This window comes from Pristiophorus japonicus, chromosome 5, assembly GCF_044704955.1.
Source record: "Pristiophorus japonicus isolate sPriJap1 chromosome 5, sPriJap1.hap1, whole genome shotgun sequence".
Classification (NCBI taxonomy): Eukaryota; Metazoa; Chordata; class Chondrichthyes; family Pristiophoridae; genus Pristiophorus; species Pristiophorus japonicus.
In genome coordinates, this window is record NC_091981.1 from 254,294,687 (window position 1) to 254,316,341 (window position 21,655).

Consider the following 21,655-nt stretch of genomic DNA (forward strand, 5'->3'; position numbering starts at 1 on the left):
TGTGTGCACCTTTGGAAGTGGCTTAGTGAGTTGTAGTGAATGGTGAAACATAACGCAATGATGATGACTGTGAAAGCAATGGCTTGGGCATTGTAGGGATGCTTTATCTTGTTGATGTGAGGTGGTGCCAACCTGGTGCCTCATGTGCCAGCCAGGGTATACAGCATCAAGTGAAGTAAATATGGCTATGGTGAGGCCATCCCTGGCCTCCCAGGCAACAATGTGGTCAGGTGCTGCGTCCTATGCAGCATCAGGTGATAGCAGAGAGGTTGCTATTGTTGGTCATGCAGGTGTGTTTAGTGAGGTTGGTGCTGGGGTTGATCGTGGTGGGATTCTGAGGATCAAGATGAGATTTTTTCAAGATTCTATGTTGCTGGAATAGATGGCAGATGAGGTTGAGATGACAGAAGTGATCTGTCAATGGTAAGAGAGGTTGTGCAAAGAGGTGACACTGGATAGGGAGTTTACTCCAAACACTTCCAATCTTCTTAAAGCTGAATAGTGTATTATAAATCCTGAAAGCTCCAGCTTCTAACATTGGAAAGTAAACAGCTGTGAATTGATAGCTTTTATACCACTTTTGCAGCTATCAACTATTCAAAGCAATGGAGAGTAGTTGAAAACCCGGCCTACTTACCTGATGTGAAAATCCCCGAGCAAGGGGAACCTCATCAAAATTTTGAAATTTGGTTAGTAGGTCGTAAAATGCTGTTCAACTACCTTTAAACACCGTCTTAACTATTTCAATTGGATCACCTGCCGCTTAGTAAACCTCACCTGCCATCTATTCCAGCAGCATAGGTGCCCTTGAAAAAATCTCACCTTGGTCCTCAGAATCCCACCACAATCAACCCCAGCACCAACCTCACTAAACACACCAGCATGACCAACAACAACGCCAACTTTCTCTGCAATCACCTGATGCTGCACAGGACAGTAAAGCGCAGGCAGACCCAGCACTTGGGAAACTTACACGGAGGTGCGTTCAGAGTAGGATACCACCCCACTATCAATCCTTTAGATTTTGATAGCAGACCCGCCTCCGAACCCGCCCTCTGAGCGCTGGCAAAATCCAGCCGTATAGCTCCGATTTAAACTCGAGGCCTACATCTAGAAGTTGGAGAGAAAATCTTTGGCCTGGAGATACTGAAAGAAACACATGAGATAAAATAATGAACTGCTTTTCATTCTCATTGCTGTTGTGGGGCCTGGCTATATGTAACAGCAGGGTCTAGCGAGAAGGAGGAACTAAAGGAAATCCTTATTAGTCAGCAAATTGTGTTAGGAAAATTGATAGGATTGAAGGCCGATAAATCCCCAGGGCCTGATAAGTCTGCATCCCAGAGTACTTAAGGAAGTGGCCCTAGAAATAGTGGATGCATTGGTGGTCATTTTCCAACATTCGATAGACTCTGGATCAGTTCCTATGGACTGAAGGGTAGCTACTGTAACCCAACTTTTTTTAAAAAGAGGGAGAGAGAAAACAGGGAATTATAGACTGGTTAGCCTGACATCGGTGGTGGGGAAAATGTTGGAATCAATTATTAAAGATTTAATAACAGCGCATTTGGAAAGCGGTGACAGGATCAGTCCAAGTCAGCATGGATTTATGAAAGGGAAATCATGCTTGACAAATCTTCTAGAATTTTTTGAGGATGTAACTAGTAGAGTGGACAAGGAAGATCCAGTGGATGTGGTGTATTTAGACATTCAAAAGGCTTTTGACAAGGTCCTACACAAGAGATTAGTGTGCAAAATTAAAGCAAGTGGTATTGGAAGTAATGTACTGACATGGATAGAGAACTGGTTGGCAAACAGGAAGCAAAAAGTAGGAATAAACAGGTCCTTTTCAGAATGGCAGGCAGTGACGAGTGGGGTACCACAAGGTGCAGTGCTGGGACCACAGCTATTTACAATATACATTAATGATTTAGATGAAGGAATTGAATGTAATGTCTCCAAATTTGCAGATGACACTAAACTGGGTGGCAGTGTGAGCTGTGAGGAGGATGCTAAGAGGCTGCAGGTGACTTGGACAGGTTAGGTGCGTGGGCAAATGCATAGCAGATGCGGTATAATGTGGATAAATGTGAGGTTATCCACTTTGGTGGTTAAAACAGGAAGGCAGATTATTATCTGAATGGTGACAGATTAGTAAAAGAGAGGTGCAACGAGACCTGGATGTCATGGTACATCAGTCATTGAAAGTTGGCATACAGGTACAGCAGGCGGTGAAGAAGGCAAATGGCATGTTGGCTTTCATAGATAGAGGATTTGAGTATAGGAGCAGGGAGGTCTTACTACAGTTGTACAGGGCCTTGGTGAGGCTACACCTTGAATATTGTGTACAGTTTTGGTCTAATCTGAGGAAGGACATTCTTGCTATTGAGTGAGTGCAGCGAAGGTTCAGCAGACTGGTACCCGGGATGACAGGACTGACATATGAAGAAAGACTGGATTGACTAGGCTTATATTCAATGGAATTTAGAAGAATGAGAGGGAATCTCATAGAAACATATAAAATTCTGACGGGATTGGACAGGTTAGATGCAGGAAGAATGTTCCCGATATTGGGGAAGTCCAAAACCAGGGGTCACATTCTAAGGATAAGGGGTAAGTCATTTAGGACCGAGATGAGGAGAAACTTCTTCACTCAGAGTTGTGAGCATGTGGAATTCCCTACCACAAAAAGTTATTGAGGCCAGTTCGTTAGATATATTCAAAAGGGAGTTAGATGTGGCCCTTACGGCTAAAGGGATCAAGGGGTATGGAGAGAAAGCAGGATACTGAAGTGCATAATCAGCCATGATCTTATTGAATGGTGGTGCAGGCTCGAAGGGCCGAATGGCCTGCTCCTGCACCTACTTTCTATGTAACAGGCTGCCATATTTTTCCACAGAACAACAGTCACTTCAGCATAATTTATTGGAGTCGATCTTAACCGAGCAGGTTGTGATCAATGCAGGGGATGGGCCGAATGTAAAATGCACTCCCTGCTGAAAATTTCAGGCATTTTAATTCCTAGATTGCATTTAAAGCTGACAGATGGGTTTTCCACCCAATTTGTGACCTTCCCCCTTTTTTAACACAATTTGTGTGAAGTGATACATTTTGGTAGGAAGACTGAGGAGACACAATTTAAACAAAATGGTACAATTTCCAAGGGGACACAGGAACATATGTACACAAATCTTTGAAAGTGGCAGTTCGAGTTGAGAAGGCTGCTAACAAAACATTTGGGATCCTTGGATTTATTAACAGAAGCAGAGAATGCAAAAGCAAGGAAGTTATGCTAAACCTTTATAAAACACTGGTTAGGCCTCAGCTGGAGTATTGTGTTCAATTCTGGGAACCACACTCTTAGAAGGATGTCAAGGCCTTAGAGATTGTGTAAGGGAGTGATTTATTAGCATGCTGCCAGGGGATGAGGGACTTCAGTTACATGGAGAGACTGGAGAAGCTGGGGTTGTTCTCCTTAAAGCATAGAAGGTTAAGAGGAGATTTGATGGAGGTGTTCAAAATCATGAAGGGTTTTGATAGAGTAAATAAGGAGAAACTATTCCCACTAGCAGAGATGTTAGTAACCAATGGGCACAAATATAAGGGGGTGGAAATTTGGTCACGCTTCTGTTGCGGCATTAAACCGGGCAGAGCGGTAAATTTTGCGCCAGGAAATGTTTTTTGTTTCCAGCCGCAAAATTCACCAGCCTGCTCTGCCATTCAATAAGATCATGGCTGATCTGATCATGGACTCAGCTCCACTTCCCCGCCCGCTCCCCATAACCCATTAGTCCCTTATTGCTCAAAAATCTGTCTATCTCCGCCTTAAATATATTCAATGACCCAGCCTCCACAGCTCTCTGGGGCAGAGACTTCCACAGATTTACAACTCTCCGAGGGAATAAATTCCTCCTCATCTCAATTTTAAATGGGCGGCCCCTTATTCTGAGACTATGTCCCCTAGTTTTAGTTTCCCCTATGAGTGGAAATATCATGTTGGAAGAGATTCGGGAAGGACTGCTGGCCAGGGCACTGAGAGGATTCCTTATTCTTCCAGTAGTGTCATGGGATCTTTATCATCTACCTGAACATTATGAACAAGCAGACAGGCCTCATTTTAACAACCTCATCTGAAGGATGGTAACAGAATTCTTGTGTTCATATTTTTGATTAGATGTTATAAAGGTCAATGCCAAATCAATTCTGAGTCTACACTAATAGTGAGACGCAGACCAACCACGAAAAGAATAATAATAATGTGTACGATCAGGAGAATCAGTTGCAGTGGAGTACCACAGCCCTGACTAATCTGGCTTTCAGAAAGGAAAGTCAATAGAAATAGCTTTGCTGAGATTGGTAAAGACTTTGGTTCTAAAACTGACGGTGGATCAAAGCAAAGCACATTCCTTCACAAATTCGAATTCAGCAAAATGTAAGATCCCTTTTTCAAGCTCATGCAATGTAGGTTTCAGAGCATTACCATGATAAAGCTTTGCAGCTACTTAATGGACTGGAGCCAAGTCACAAAATTAGGTACTCACTTGTATGCCTCCCAGCTCTGAAGCATGCAACACCTTTACGATCTCCCTTGGATCTATTACTCTTTGCAATCTTAGCTTGCCCAAGGTTCCTGCTCACAGATAATATTTTCAAAAGGTTTAGTTTATACCTAGCTTCAAAAAAAAGTTTTCTGTCTCTGAACTCTCACAACTTACTGCATATCTTAAAATTGACCAAAATATGATGGGCATGTTGATGAATCTCAAACAACTATAGTGAAAATCAATATTAAGCAAATAAAGCGAATGCTAATCTCAATCCCTAACTCCACATGGAGCTTTTTATTTCAGTGTAATCGTGTTTATGAATCGTACCTGTCATGTTTGTAACTACAATGTAACACCACTGTATTACTGTACACACTCAAGGATAGATGCACACCTTGATCACAGGGGGTGAACTTGTGGGAGACACTCCTTACCTGATCACTCAGGTATATAAAGGGAGGTCCCACGCAAGGTCATCACTTCTGGAGCGCTGTAATAAAGAGCAAAGGTCACTGAGTGGCCTTGTCCCTGGAATGTGCCTCATGTGGTTTCATGCTGTAGTGTAAGGACTGTACATTGGCAATGAGAAATGGGAATTCATGACCCACGAGAATGGCCACCGGTAGCACAGATGAACGGTACTGTGTTGGGGAAGACTGGGACGATATTTTGAGAGGCGTCAGCAGAGCTTTGTCACAAAAAACTGGTTGGGGGACAAGCATCGGGCTCATCTTTTGACCAGCTGCGGGACAAAGACTTATGCGCTCAGGAAGGACTTACTGGCACCTGAAAAGCCGGTAGACAAAACCTTTGAAGAGCTTAGTAAATTGATTGGGGAGCACCTCAAGCTGGCGAGCCGCATACACATGGCTCGATACAAATTCTACACCCACCGACGTCGTGAAGGACAGAGCATACCGGACTTTGTAGTGGACCTCAGGCGCTTGGCCAGCCTCTGTAAGTTCACAGACTCCTGCAGCGGGGAGATGCTAAGGGACTTCTTTATCGAGGGTATCGGTCATGCGGGAATTTTTTGCAAGTTAATTGAGACCAAGGACTTGACCTTGGAAGCAGCAGCGTTGTTGGCTCAGACTTTCATGGCGGGGGAGGAAGAGACGGAAATGATTTACGCGCGCAATTCTGCCTCCAATGCGGCGATGGATCAGGGAGTCAACGTCCTCAATGCTACTCAGAGCCCCGCCGGGAGGCAGGGGCAGTCCGACATTCATCAGGCAGTAATAGACCCCAGAGTAGAACTGCAACAGAGACAACGGCAGGCTGAACTGATGTTCATGCCATCACAGTGGACAATGCAGCCTGGGATGGGGCCATTGTCACCCACTAATAGGGTACTTAAGAGCAGTCAAAGGAACAGTCAGTGCGGAATTCCTGGCCACAGCTCTTTTGTCCCCAACAATGGAAACTTTAACTCATGCTGGAGGTGTGGGGGAAAACACTCAGCCAGATCTTGCAGATTCAAACATTTTGTCTGCAGAAACTGCAACCTGAGTGGCCATTTAGCTCGAATGTGCAGAAAGCCTGCAACCAGACTGATATATGAGGCAGATGGACCAGAAGAAGGTTCTGTGAGGCAGGATGACTTTTGGGGCAAATCGATGGACGCCGAGGTTCAGCGGGTCCATGCGGCGAATATTCACAGTTCATACACCAAAACGCCACTAATGATGATGAGGGTTTTATTGAACGGTATCCCAATACGCATGGAGTTGGACACGGGGGCCAGCCAGTCACTCATGGGCGTTCAACAATTCGAGAAGCCAGTAGACCCAAATTAGACTGTATCAAGACACAATTAAGGACTTACACCAAAGAAATCATTCCGGTGCTAGGCAGTGCAATGTTGGCTGTCACGCACGATGGCTTAGTGAACCGGCTGCTGCTCTGGATTGTCCTGGGCAATGGTCCCGCACTGTTGGGGAGGAGCTGGTTAGCCGAGATGAACTGGAAATGGGGGGGATGTTCATGCAATGTCCTCGGTGGAGCGAAGTTTGTGCTCACAACTCCTACAACAATTTGAGTCACTTTTCCAACTGGGCATCGGGACTTTCAAAGGCACTAAAGTAGTGATTCACATCACCCCGCACGCCAGGCCAGTGCACCACAAAGCCAGAGAAGTGCCGTATGTGATGCGGGAGAAAATCGAGAGCGAGTTGGACCGGCTATTGTGAGAGGGCATCATCTCGCCTGTTGAATTCAGCGACTGTGCGAGCCCCATCGTCCCCGTTCTTAAAGCGGATGGCTCTGTCAGGAACTGTGGCAACTACAAGCCCACCACCAATCGGGTGTCCTTACAAAACCAATACCAGCTCCCAAGAGCAGAGGACCTCTTCGCCACGCTGGCAGGTGGCAAGCTGTTCACCAAGTTGGACCTCACTTCAACCTAAATGACCCAGGAACTGGCCGACGGATCTAAACTACTGACCACCATCACCACGCACAAGGGACTGTTTGCGTATAACAGGTGCCCGTTGGCATTCGATCAGCGGCAGCGATTTTTCAACGCAAAACGGAAGCCTGCTTAAATCCATCCCTGGAACGATCGTATTCCAGGAAAACATACTCATCACGGGTCGAGACACAGAGGAACATCTCCACAACCTGGAGAAGGTGCTACGCCGTCTGGACCAGGTAGGCCTGCGACTCAAGAAGTCTAAATGCATGTTCTTAGCTCCCGAGGTTGAGTTTCTGGGCAGGAGAGTTGCTGCAGATGGGATTTGGCCCACCGAATCCAAAACAGAGGCGATTCGATGAGCACCCAGGCCCTGCAACACATCGGAGGTGCGTGGAAAGGCCTGAGTCCTGGGTCGGCGAGAGGCCTATAAAAAGGGCCAACGCGGCGGCAGTCGGGAGGTGCGTGGAGAGGCGTAAGTCCGGGGCCGGCGAGAGGCCTATAAAGGCCCAGCTTGTGCAGCTACAGGCAGAAGGCAGAAAAGAAGTAGAAAGAAATAGAAAGGTGACGTCACAGCCAAGGGGGTAAGTGATTGGCTGGTGATTGGTGAGTACTTTTTCTTTTTTTTCTCTTCTATAACAGTGAGTAAACTTTAGCATTGTTGTTGCCAATTTAAGTGTATCTAAGGGTTAAGTCATGGCAGGAGAGCTCGGTCACGTGATATGCTCCTCCTGTACCATGTGGGAACTCAGACACTTCCGGTGTCCCTGACGACTACGTGTGCGGGAAGTGTATCCGCCTCCAGCTCCTGACGGTCCACGTTGCGGAATTGGAGCTGAGGGTGGATTCATTCTGGAGCATCCACGATGCTGAGAATGACGTGAGTAGCACGTGTAGCGAGTTGGTCTTACCGCACGTGAAGGGCACACAGCCAGATAGGGAATGGAAGACCAGCAGGAAGAGCAGTGCAAGGAAGGTAGTGCAGGGGTCCCCTGTGGTCATCCCCCTGCAAAACAGATACACCGCTTTGAGTACTGTTGAGGGGGATGACTCATCAGGGGAGGGCAGCAGCAGCCAAGTTCATGGCACCGTGGCTGGCTCTGCTGCACAGGAGGGCAGGAAAAAGAGTGGGAGAGCGATAGTGATAGGGGATTCAATTGTAAGGGGAATAGATAGGTGTTTCTGCGGCCGCAACCGAGACTCCAGGATGGTATGTTGCCTCCCTGGTGCAAGGGTCAAGGATGTCTCGGAGCAGGTGCAGGACATTCTGAAAAGGGAGGGTGAACAGCCAGTTGTCGTGGTGCATATTGGCACCAATGATATAGGTAAAAAAAGGGATGAGGTCCTACGAAACGAATTTAAGGAGCTAGGAGCTAAATTAAAAAGTAGGGCCTCAAAAGTAGTAATCTCGGGATTGCTACCAGTGCCACGTGATAGTCAGAGTAGGAATCACAGGATAGCTCAGTTAAATATGTGGCTTGAGCAGTAGTGCAGCAGGGAGGGATTCAAATTCCCTGGGGCATTGGAACCGGTTCTGGGGGAGGTGGGACCAGTACAAACCGGACGGTCTGCACCTGGGCAGGACTGGAACCAATGTCCTAGGGGAGTGTTTGCAAGTGCTGTTGGGGAGAAGTTAAACTAATATGGCAGGGGGATGGAAACCAATGCAGGGAGACAGAGGGAAACAAAATGGAGACAGAAGCAAAAGACAGAAAGGAGATGAGTAAAAGTGGAGGGCAGAAAAACCCAAAGCAAAAAACAAAAAGGGCCACTGTACAGCAAAATTCTAAAGGGTCAAAGTGTAATAAAAAGGCAAGCATGAAAGCTCGGTGCCTCAATGCGAGGAATATTCGGAACCCAGGAGAGGGCTCTCAGCTAGTTAAAGTGGGTGAGAGCTCAGATGAACAGGACCCCAAGAAATAATGCAAAAGGCAGGAGGCAACAGAGCAGAGTAGCACTGGGGTAAGTGTAAACCACAAGGTGAGAGGAAGGAACAATATGTATGAATATAAAGGGGCTGCAGGAGGGGTCAAAACTAAAAATCATGGTTTAAAAACTAGTATTAAAACACTCTACCTAAACGCACGCAGCATTCGAAACAAAGAAAATGAGTTGACGGCACAAATATTACAAATGGGTATGATTTGGTGACCATTACAGAAACATGGTTGCAGGGTGGCCAAGACTGGGAATTAAACATACAGGGGTATCTGACAATTCGGAAAGATAGACAAGAAGGGAAAGGAGGTGGGGTAGCTCTGTTAATAAAGGATGATATCAGGGCAGTTGGGAGAGACGATATTGGCTCTAATGAACAAAATGTTGAATCGTTGTGGGTGGAGATTAGAGATAGTAAGGGAAAAAGTCACTGGTGGGCGTAGTTTATAGGCCCCCAAATAATAACTTCACGGTGGGGCGGACAATAATCAAGGGAATAATGGAGGCACGTGAAAGAGGAACGGCAGTAATAATGGGGGATTTTAACTTACATATCGATTGGTCAAATCAAATCGCACGGGGTAGCCTTGAGGAGGAATTCATAGAATGCATACGGGATTGTTTCTTAGAACAGTATGTTACTGAACCGACAAGGGAGCAAGCTATCTTAGATCTGGTCCTGTGTAATGAGACAGGAATAATAAACGATCTCCTAGTAAATGATCCTCTCAGAATGAGTGATCACAGTATGGTTGAATTTGTAATACAGATTGAGGGTGAGGAAGTAGTGTCTCAAACGAGCGTACTATGCTTAAACAAAGGGGACTACAGTGGGATGAGGGCAGAGTTGGCTAAAGTAGACTGGGAACACAGACTAAACGGTGGCACAATTGAGGAACAGTGGAGGACTTTTAAGGAGTTCTTTCATAGTGCTCAACAAAAATATATTACAGTGAAAAAGAAGGGCAGTAAGAGAAGGGATAACCAGCTGTAATAACCAAGGAAATAAAGGAGAGTATCAAATTAAAAACCAATGCGTATAAGGTGGCCAAGGTTAGTGGGAAACTAGAAGATTGGGAAAATTTTAAACGACAGCAAAGAATGACTAAGAAAGCAATAAAGAAAGGAAAGATAGATTACGAAAGTAAACTTGCGCAAAACATAAAAACAGATAGTAAAAGCTTTTACCGATATGAAAAACGGAAAAGAGTGACTAAAGTAAATGTTGGTCCCTTAGAAGATGAGAAGGGGGATTTAATAATGGGAAATGTGGAAATGGCTGAGACCTTAAACAATTATTTTGCTTCGGTCTTCACAGTGGAAGACACAAAAACCATGCCAAAAATTGCTGGTCACGGGAATGTGGGAAGGGAGGACCTTGAGATAATCACTATCACTAGCGGGGTAGTGCTGGACAGGCTATTGGAACTCAAGGTAGACAAGTCCCCTGGTCCTGATGAAATGCATCCCAGGGTATTAAAAGAGATGGCGGAAGTTATAACAGATGCATTCGTTATAATCTATCAAAATTCTCTGGAGTCTGGGGTGGTACCAGCGGATTAGAAAGCAGCTAATGTAACGCCTCTATTTAAAAAGGGAGCAGAGAAAAGGCAGGTAACTATAGGCCGGTTAGTTTAACAGCTGTAGTGGGGAAAATGCTTGAAGCTATCATTAAGGAAGAAATAGATAGGAATAGTGCAATCAAGCAGATGCAACATGGATTCATGAAGGGGAAATCATGTTCAACTAATTTACTGGAATTCTTTGAGGATATAACGAGCATGGTGGATAGAGGTGTACCGATGGATGTGGTGTATTTGGATTTCCAAAAGGCATTCGATATGGTGCCACACAAAAGGTTACTGCAGAAGATAAAGGTACGCGGAGTCAGAGGAAATGTATTAGCATGGATCGAGAATTGGCTGGCAAACAGAAAGCAGAGAGTCGGGATAAATGGATCCTTTTCGGGTTGGAAATCGGTGGCCACAGGGATCGGTGCTGGGACCACAACTGTTTACAATATACATAGATGACTTGGGAGAAGGGACAGAGTGTAGTGTGATAAAATTTGCAGATGACACAAAGATTAGTGGGAAAGCGTGTTGTGCAGAGGACACAGAGAGGCTGCAAAGAGATTTAGATAGGTTAAGCGAATGGGCTAAGGTTGGCAGATGGAATACAATGTCGGAAAATGTGAGGTCATCCACCTTGGAAAGAAAAAACAGCAAAAAGGGAATATTATTTGAATGGGAAGAAATTACAACATGCTGCGGTGCAGAGGGACCTGGGGGTCCTTGTGCATGAAACTCTTTTTGGAGTTTATCTGCAAAACAAAAAAAACATTAAACCATGCCACCCGACTTGGGTGACACACCAGACATTTACAAGGCCCTTTTTTTTTTTCTCCTTTTTTTTTTTTTTGTGTTTTCCTTTTTTTTTTGGGGCACTAAAATCACAATTTTTCCCCAGTGCCCCCTATAAAAGGGGAGGGGGACACTAAAAGCACCGGCAATTAAAACAAATTAAACTTAAAAACGTAAAATCAAATTAAAATTTGGTTGCCGGGCGTGATGATGCACTCCAGTCCCTCCGGTGCCCACCTCTCGCGGAAGGCCGCGAGCGTACCGGTGGACACCGCGTGCTCCATCTCCAAGGACACCCTGGACCGGATGTAAGAGCGGAAGAGAGGCAGGCAGTCAGGTTGAACGACCCCCTCGACCGCCCGCTGCCTGGACCGGCTGATGGCACCCTTGGCCTTGCCCAGGAGCAGTCCTACGAGGAGGCCTTCGGACCTACCCGCTCCCCTCCGCACAGGGTGCCCAAAGATCAGGAGAGTGGGACTGAAGTTCAGCCAGAAATTCAGGACCAGCCCCTTCATATAATGGAACAGGGGCTGCAACCTCGTGCATTCAATAAAAACATGGAACACGGACTCCTCCAGACTGCAGAAATTGCAGGCGGCCTGGGAGTCCGTGAACCGGCTTAAAAATTTGTTGCACGGCACTGCTCCGTGCACCACCTTCCAGGCCAAGTCCCCGACGAATAGTGGGAGGACCCCTGCGTAGAGTGCCCTCCATCGGGGACCCCCGCCTCCTCCGGACGGCAAGATGGTACGCCATGGCGTGTCCGGACGGCCGGCGAGGATGGCAAAGTTGAGAGTGTGCAGGAGCAGCCCGTACAGGAAACCCTTCCGCGCGGAACAGAAAGGCACGGAGGGGATTTCCCTGAGGCGGCTCAAGTTGTGAGGCGCCGGCCCCCGAGGGAGGTTCCGGGGTTTGGCGCCGATGAGGAATTCCGTCCGGACGGGGGTCAGTTCGGACGGGATCTCCCCACGTAGCTTGAGCCTCCTTGATGCACCTAATGGAGTCAGATGGATGTTATCGTGGATTGTCCAGCCCGGGACCGTGTAGGACTGGTCGGGGTGGATCATGTGGTCCAGCACGGCACCAAGGTGAGCAGACATCGCCCTGGCGAAGATTTTGTAGTCCGTGCTGAGGAGGGAGACCGCGCGCCAGTTCTTAAGGAGGCGGAGATCGCCCTTCTTAGGCAGCAGGACGATGACTGCCCTGCGCCAAGAGAGGGGCATCTCCCCGGTCGCCAGACTTTCCCCCAGGACCCGCGCGTAGTCGCCCCCCAGGACGTCCCAGAACGCCCTGTGGAACTCCACGGTCAGCCCGTCCAGCCCCGGGGATTTTCCCCTCGAGAGCCGGTCGAGGGCACCGGTCAGCTCCGCCAGGCTTAGCGGAGCTTCCAGATTTTCGGCGCCCTCCGGGCCGACCTTCGGCAGGTCCTCCCACAAAACTCTACGCGCTTCCTCGCTGGACGGATCCGGAGAGAACAGAGCCCCGTAATATTCACGGGCCCTGTTGTTGACGCCCTCCAGATCCGAGACGAGAGAGCCGTCGTCGACCAGCAGCATCAAGAGCTGCTTACGGACACTCTGCCTTTTTTCCAGCGAGTAGAAGAAGGGGGAGCCGCGGTCCAGATCCCGCAGGAACCGGATCCGCGACCTCACGAACGCGCCTCGGGACCCGACGAGCTGCAGGTCCTTCAGCGCGGCCTTCTTCGCTTCGTACACCGTCCGCAGGGCCGAGACCTGGACGACTTGACCGAGACGGGCTTCCAGGTCGAGCACCTCTTTTTCTAGGCGCCCGACTCTGGACGCCCGCCTCTTGGTCGACCCCCTCGCATACTCTTGACAGAAGACGCGGACGTGAGCCTTGCCCACGTCCCACCATAGCCTCAAAGAGGGGAAGCCCCCCTGCTTCCTTCTCCAGTTGGACCAGAATCGACGGAACGAGTCCTGGAACCGCACGTCCTCCAGCAGCGGGTTGTTAAAGTGCCAGTACGCGGACCCCGTCCTCGCGCAGAGCGAAGCGAGCTCCGCCCACACCAGGTGGTGGTCCGAACACGGCACCGGCCACATGGAGGCCGCCGGGACGCAGGAAACGTACGCCCGAGACACGTAAAGGCGGTCGACTCTGGACCATCCTACTCCAGGCCTCACCCAAGTAAAGGCGCTGGAGTCGGGGTGGCGATTTCGCCAGACGTCCAACAAGTCGAAGGACCCGACCAGGTCCCTCAACTTCTCCATCGCCGTCATGCACTGCGGGGCACCGGAGCGGTCCCTCGCCTCGAGGGTGCAGTTAAAATCCCCCCCGAGGACAATGCAGTCGCCGACGTCGACGGAGCCAAGAAGAGCGGACACCTCTTCGAAGAAGCGCGTTTGCTGCGGGCCGGGCTGAGGGGCGTACACGTTCACGAGATGGAGCGGCACGTCCCCCAGGCGAACCGTGACGTGCAGCAAGCAGCCTGGCACGGGCTCCTCGACCCCCAAGATCTCCGGCTGAAAATGCGGGCCCAGCAAGATGGCCACCCCACTAGAAATGGCGGTGAGGTGGCTCATGCGGACCTCTCCTTGCCATTCCAGGAGCCACGTGGCTTCGTCTCCCGGAACGGTGTGGGTTTCTTGCAGGAAGCACACCGCATATTTCCCCTCCCGTAGGAGCGAAAAATTGTCAAATCTACGGCGTGCCACTCTGGCTATGGTTATCTTCATGGCAAAAGCAGAGTGCAACCTCTATCTTAACCTATTGTGGGGGAGGGAGCGGAGTCTTTTGTTGAACTCCGCTCCCTCCGCAGCCCAGCGAGGAGTCCCTCGAGCTCGCGCAGCTCAAGTTGTTGCGCCTTTGTCAAGGGCCCGCCCGCGGCCAAGGTTTTGACGGCGGCGCGGACGGACCCCTTGATCAGCTCTGGCTCGGACCATTTTTCCAGGGCCAGTCGGGCTTGGTTGCAGCGACCCCGGCTCTGGGCCAAAAAGTCCCGGAGTTCCTTTGCAGGAATGAGGATGGTCTCGGCGGCGGCCGCGAGCAGATCCACCGCCTCGCTGGCGGTGGTCTCTAGATTTTCTCCCGCGTCCCCCACCGAGTCCCCGTCCTCCTCCGGGAGGTGGCCGCCAGCAGCCGGCCCATCGACCGCACAAGGTACGGCAAATGACCCGGCCGCTCCAACCGGCCCTGGCTCTGCCCCGATCCCACCCCCAGGATCGTCGGCAGAGGAGTCCCCACTGGGCTCTTTTAAAAATGGTGCTGGGTCGGGAAATGACAGCGGAAGGGGTTCCCCCTCCGCCCCAGGAATCGGGGAACAAGGAGAGACTCGGCCATAGGAAATCCCCAGGCTCCCCAAGTGCTCCAGCTCCAAAGTAAGGGGCGAGGGTGGGTGTTCCTCCCCCTCCCCGCTGCCACCCCCCGGCCCAGCATGTACAGTATTATTAAAATTATTAATTTCATTTTCTGCCGGGTCGAGCGACTCCCGGGGGAAGTTGGATAATAGCTGGGCGGGCTCAGATTCGGCCTTTTCGGCCCCGCCCGCCTCAGTCCCCGGGACGCCCGGCCCGGCGGCAATGCATTCCTCCGCGGTCCCCACGCCCCCCACGACAGGCAGATCTTCCACGCCATCCCCGGGAGGCAGAGGCTGGGCCGCCTCGACTGTCTCACCCTCCCCGGGGACAGACTCCTCCCGCCTACGGCGCTGCTTGGGGGCGCTGGTGGGGGACGCGGGACACGCGGCGGGCACCGACTCCTCCGCGGAAGGATGTTGCTCCCCCTCCGCCTCAACGGAGCGGCGCCTCCTTTTGTTGCTGGAGGTGCGCTGAGGCAGGGAGACCTCCATGTCTGCCGAGGCCTCCCGCTCCGCCCCCCCCTTTTCCTTTTCTTGCCCGCGCCCGGGCCCCTCTGCGGTGTTGTTCAAGGGCTCGGGCACCCCGCGCTCGCCGGTGACTGGGTTGGGCCGAGCGCGGTGGTCAAACTTTCCGGCGCACTGAGGGGACCCGCCTCTAGATGTCTCGTCTTCATCCGCGCCTTCTTTTCGATCGGACGCTCTCCCTCCCCCCCGCCGGAGACCGTGAAAACAAAGGCCCCCGACGATGCCCGCGCACCTACGGCTCCCGGCACGCGGACGCAACTAGGGGGAGGGGTGGCGGTGGCGCCAGCCTTGGCCGCCCTCGGTGGTTTGGCGGCCTTGGAGGCGGTGCAGTTCTTGCGAACATGCCCCACCTCCCTACAGGCATGGCTCCGCACGCCGTCCGACGTCCAGAAGACGCGGTAGGCAGTCCCCTCGTGCACCACATTGAAATTTCCCTCCGTCGTCTCCTCCCGCGCCAGCCAGACAAAGAGCTGGCGGCGGAAGGAGAACACGTGGCGCAGGCTGTTCTCCCTGAGGCCGAGCGGTATGGGGTTGATACCCGAACTTACCTCCCCCAGTTGTTGTCGGTGAGGGAGGAGGAGCTCAGCGGGAACAAAGGGCGGGACGTTTGAAACGATGACCCTCTGCGCGGTGGCCTCGAGAGGGTCCACCGGCAGGAACGTCCCGCCCACTGTGAGCCCCTTTTCAAGGGCCAGGGACACCGCCCGCTCCGACCCCAGGAAGAACACGGCATTTCCAGACATCTTGGAGGCTGCGACAATGGCCGAGGGGCCGACTACCCCAGCCATCGCCCGCACGCACTCCTCGATGGTCATTGTGGGGTGAGTGTAGCCCTTGACCCCGTGTTTTTTTGTAATAAGTCGAAAAGGTGGCAGGGCAGCGGGTGGTGCAGGAGGTGCCGTGGAAGCGGTTGCCACCTGCGCATATGTCCTTGCTGGCCCTGCCACCGGCGTGGATGGGGTCGCCATCACGGGGTCCCTTTAAGGGCTACACCCACCCCAAAGTCACAGGCCTTAATGGTCTTAATTGGCCTCTTGTCTAAAGACTGAGCAGAGGAGCCCTTAACGAGGCACACCTCTCCCCTAGTTGGCAATTGGGGAGGGGCCTTGCTCCCTCTGCTCAGTTGTCTCAATTGTTTTTTTTTAAATTAATTTGGGAGAAAGGGGTCTCAGAGAGAGAGGGGAGAAACAGAGTAACAGAGAAAGAGAGAGGGGGGGTGGGAAGGGGGGGGAACTGCGAGGGCAGGTCTCCCCTCGCAGCTGTGGGTGGGTGCAATCCCCAGATGGCAAAATACACAATAGTCTTTGGGGTGGTCTTCAGGTGAGGGGAGAAGATGTCTTCACCTGGGGCAGCTAGAGCCACCAGGCACACACTCCTAACGATGTTAAAATGGGTATTTAAAGAAAATAAATCTTCAGCCTGGTAGCTCCAGCTATCCCAGGCTAGGCAATTGGGGGGGGGGGGGGTTCAGTTGTGTGTGGGGCCTAGTTGTAAGCAAGGCCCCCACACACACTTTCCACACACACACACCCCCCACGATGTTCCGGCCCTCAGTGGTCTTCTTTCCTCCCCCCACCGATATAACAAAGTCTTTTTGGGAAATGCACCCACACCCACCTGTAGAAGATGTAGAATCTCCCTCCTTCCACACTGGATGTTGTTGGTCTTTCCCCCTCTCTCCAACTCTTTGTAGAAATGGTAAAAAGTTGTAAGTTTTCTGCTTTTTCCTCCTCTCCCTCTGGGTGAAAGTTGGTGGTGAAGCCCCTTCCTTCCTTCTCTTCCTGGGCTGTTCTCAGGGCTCTCCAGGCAAGAGCTAAGGTTGGTAGCTGCTCCTCTCTCAGCAGCTCAGCTCCAACTGTGCAGGACACGCCTCCACTGCTCCACAATTGGCCCTTGTGCATGAAACTCTTTTAGAGTCTACCTGCAAAAACATAAAACATTAAACCGTGCCACCAGACCTGGGTGACACACCAGACATTTACAAGGCCCTTTTTTTTTTCTCCTTTTTTTTTTGTGTTTTTCTTTTTTTTGGTTTTTTTTTGGGCACTAAAATCACAATTTTTTCCAGTGCCCCCTATAAAAGGGGAGGGGGACACTAAAAGCACTGGCAATTAAAACAAATTAAACTTTAAAACGTAAAATCAAATTAAAATTTGGTTGCCGGGCGTGATGATGCACTCCAGTCCCTCCGGTGCCCACCTCTCGCGGAAGGCCGCGAGCGTACCGGTGGACACCGCGTGCTCCATCTCCAAGGACACCCTGGACCGGATGTAAGAGCGGAAGAGAGGCAGGCAGTCAGGTTGAACGACCCCCTCGACCGCCCGCTGCCTGGACCGGCTGATGGCACCCTTGGCCGTGCCCTGGAGCAGTCCTACGAGGAGGCCCTCGGACCTACCCGCTCCCCTCCGCACAGGGTGCCCAAAGATCAGGAGAGTGGGACTGAAGTGCAGCCAGAGTTTCAGGAGCAGCCCCTTCAAATAATGGAACAGGGGCTGCAACCTTGTGCACTCAATAAAAACATGGAACACGGACTCCTCCAGACCGCAGAAATTGCAGGCGGCCTGGGAGTCCGTGAACCGGCTTAAAAATTTGTTGCACAGCACTGCTCCGTGCACCACCCTCCAGGCCAAGTCCCCGATGAATAGTGGGAGGACCCCTGCGTAGAGTGCCCTCTATCGGGGACCCCCGCCTCCTCCGGACGGCAAGATGGTACGCTATGGCGTGTCTGGACGGCAGGCGAGGATGGCAAAGTTGAGAGTGTGCAGGAGCAGCCCGTACAAGAAACCCCTCCGCGCGGAACTGAAAGGCACGGAGGGGATTTCCCCAAGGCGGCTCAAGTTGTGAGGCGCCGCCCCCCGAGGGAGATTCGGGGGTTTGGCGCCGATGAGGAATTCCGTCCGGACGGGGGTCAGTTCGGACGGGATCTCCCCACGTGCTTGAGCCTCCTCGATGCACCTAACGGAGTTAGGGCCCAGAGCTGTTTTTAGCGACTCGATGGCATCGGCCGCGTGGCGGACGTTGGCAGAATTTAGGCGCCGCGCCAGCGTGTCTGGCGCCATCCAGCCCGCTCCTCCGCCATCGAGCAGGTCCCTGACCCTGGTCACCTCACCAGCCACAGCCCTCTCTTCCGACCGCCACATAAAACCTCGGTCGTGGAGGTACGGATTCCCGAGCAGCGGCTCCTGCAGGACAGCCGCCACTCCAGCCGGCGGAGAGCTGCGCTTGGTGGAGACTTTGTTCCAGACCCTGATGAGGTCCCTGTAAAAGACAGGCAGCTCCCGGAGGGCGGTCCTGACACTCCCCAAGTTCACAAACAGGAGCTGCGTGTCATAGTTGAGGTCGCGCTGCTGGCGGAAGAAATACCTCGCCAGAGCACACCACCTAGGAGGGGGCTCGACGTAAAGGTATCTCTGCAGGGTCTGAAGACGGAAAGTCGCGAGCTGGGCGCTGACGCACACCAACGACTGACCGCCCTCCTCAAGCGGGAGACTCAAGACCGCAGCAGAGACCCAGTGCTTCCTGTTGTTCCAGAAGAAGTCCACCAGCTTCTTCTGTATCTTGGCGACAAACGCAGGGGGAGGGGTCAAAGTGACCAGCCGGTACCACAACATTGCGGCCACCAGCTGGTTTATGACTAGCGCTCGACCCCTGTAGGACAGCACTCGGAGCAGTCCTGTCCAGCGCCCTAGGCGAGCGGCGACCTTGGCCTCCAGCTCCTGCCAGTTCGCCGGCCAGGCTCCCTCATCGGGGCTAAGGTAGACTCCCAGATAGAGGAGATGGGTCGTGCTCCAGGCAAAAGGCCTGAGCTCCTCCGGCAGGGAGTCCACCCGCCACTGACCCACCAGGAGTCCGGAACATTTCTCCCAGTTGATCCTGGCGGAGGACGCGGCCGAGTAAATCTCCTGGCACTCACGCATCCTCCGCAGGTCAGCGGGATCCTCTACCGTGAGGAGCATGTCATCGGCGTAAGCCGAGGGACGACCTCCACGCCCGGCCCTTGCAGAGCCAGTCCTGTCAACCTCGTCCGCAAGAGGCGCAGGAAAGGCTCCACGCAAACGGCGTATAACTGGCCGGACATGGGGCATCCCTGGCGCACCCCTCTCCTAAAGCGAAGGGGCGCCGTCAAGGACCCGTTAACCTTAATCAGACACTCCGCGGTGGCGTACAAAAGTCGGATCCGGGCGACAAAATGAGTCCCGAACCCGAAAGCGCGCAGAGTTCCGAGCAGATAGTCGTGATCCACCCTGTCGAACGCCTTCTCTTGGTCGAGGGATAGGAAGGCGACCGACAGACCAGCCTCCTGGGAACAATGGATGAGGTCCCGGACCAGATGGATGTTATCGTGGATTGTCCGGCCCGGGACCGTGGAGGACTGGTCGGGGTGGATCATGTGGTCCAGCACGGCACCAAGGCGAGCAGACATCGCCCTGGCGAAGATTTTGTAGTCCGTGCTGAGGAGGGAGACCGGGCGCCAGTTCTTAAAGAGGCGGAGATCGCCCTTCTTAGGCAGCAGGACGATGACTGCCCTGCGCCAAGAGAGGGGCATCTCCCCGGTCGCCAGACTTTCCCCCAGGACCCGCGCGTAGTCGCTCCCCAGGGCATCCCAGAACGCCCTGTGGAACTCCACGGTCAGCCCGTCCAGCCCCGGGGATTTTCCCCTCGAGAGCCGGTCGAGGGCACCGGTCAGCTCCGCCAGGCTTAGCGGAGCTTCCAGATATTCGGCGCCCTCCGGGCTGACCTTCGGCAGGTCCTCCCACAAAACTCTACGCGCTTCCTCGCTGGACGGATCCGGAGCGAACAGAGCCCCGTAATATTCATGGGCCCTGTTATTGACGCCCTCCGGATCCGAGACGAGAGAGCCGTCGTCGGCCAGCAGCGTCAAGAGTTGCTTACGGACACTCTGCCTTTTTTCCAGCGATTAGAAGAAGGTGGAGCCGCGGTCCAGATCTCGCAGGAACCGGATCCGCGACCTCACGAACGCGCCTCGGGACCCGACGAGCTGCAGGTCCTTCAGCGCGGCCTTCTTCGCTTCGTACACCATCCGCAGGGCCGGGTCCTGGACGACTTGACCGAGACGGGCTTCCAGGTCGAGCACCTCTTTTTTAAGGCCCTCGACTCTGGTCGCCCGCCTCTTGGTCGACCCCCTCGCGTACTCTTGACAGAAGACGCGGACGTGAGCCTTGCCCACGTCCCACCATAGCCTCAAGGAGGGGAAGCCCCCCTGCTTCCTTCTCCAGTCGGACCAGAATCGACGGAACGAGTCCTGGAACCGCACGTCCTCCAGCAGCCGGTTGTTAAAGTGCCAGTACGCGGACCCCGTCCTCGCGCGGAGCGAAGCGAGCTCCGCCCACACCAGGTGGTGGTCCGAACACGGCACCGGCCGCATGGAGGCCGCCGGGACGCAGGAAACGTACGCCTGAGACACGTAAAGGCGGTCGACTCTGGACCATCCTACTCCAGGCCTCACCCAAGTAAAGGCGCTGGAGTCGGGGTGGAGATTTCGCCAGACGTCCACCAAGTCGAAGGACCCGACCAGGTCCCTCAACTTCTCCATCACCGTCATGCACTGCGGGGCACCGGAGCGGTCCCTCGCCTCGAGGGTGCAGTTAAAATCCCCCCCGAGGACAATGCAGTCGCCGACGTCGACGGAGCCAAGAAGAGCGGACACCTCTTCGAAGAAGCGCGTCTGCTGCGGGCCGGGCTGAGGGGCGTACACGTTCACGAGATGGAGCGGCACGTCCCCCAGGCGAACCGTTACGTGCAGCAAGCGGCCTGGCACGGGCTCCTCGACCCCCAAGATCTCCGGCTGAAAATGCGGGCCCAGCAAGATGGCCACCCCACTAGAAATGGCGGTGAGGTGGCTCATGCGGACCTCTCCTTGCCATTCCAGGAGCCACGTGGCTTCGTCTCCCGGAACGGTGTGGGTTTCTTGCAGGAAGCACACCGCATATTTCCCCTCCCGCAGGAGCGAAAAATTGTCAAATCTACGGCGTGCCCCTCTGCCGCCGTTGATGTTGAGGCTGGCTATGGTTATCTTCATGGCAAAAGCATAGTGCAACCTCTACCTTAACCTATTGTGGGGGAGGGAGCGGAGTCTTTTGTTGAACTCCGCTCCCTCCGCAGCTCAGCGAGGAGTCCCTTGAGCTCGCGCAGCTCAAGTTGTTGCGCCTTTGTCAAGGGCCCGCCCGCGGCCAAGGTTTTAACGGCGGCGCGGACGGACCCCTTGATCAGCTCTGGCTTGGACCATTTTTCCAGGGCCAGTCGGGCTTGGTTGCAGCGACCCCGGCTCTGGGCCAAAAAGTCCCGGAGTTCCTTTGCAGGAATGAGGATGGTCTCGGCGGCGGCCGCGAGCAGATCCACCGCCTCGCTGGCGGTGGTCTCTAGATTTTCTCCCGCGTCCCCCACCGAGTCCCCGTTCTCCTCCGGGAGGTGGCCGCCAGCAGCCGGCCCATCGACCGCACAAGGTACGGCAAATGAACCGGCCGCTCCAACCGGCCCTGGCACTGCCCCGATCCCACCCCCAGGATCATCGGCAGAGGAGTCCCCACTGGGCTCT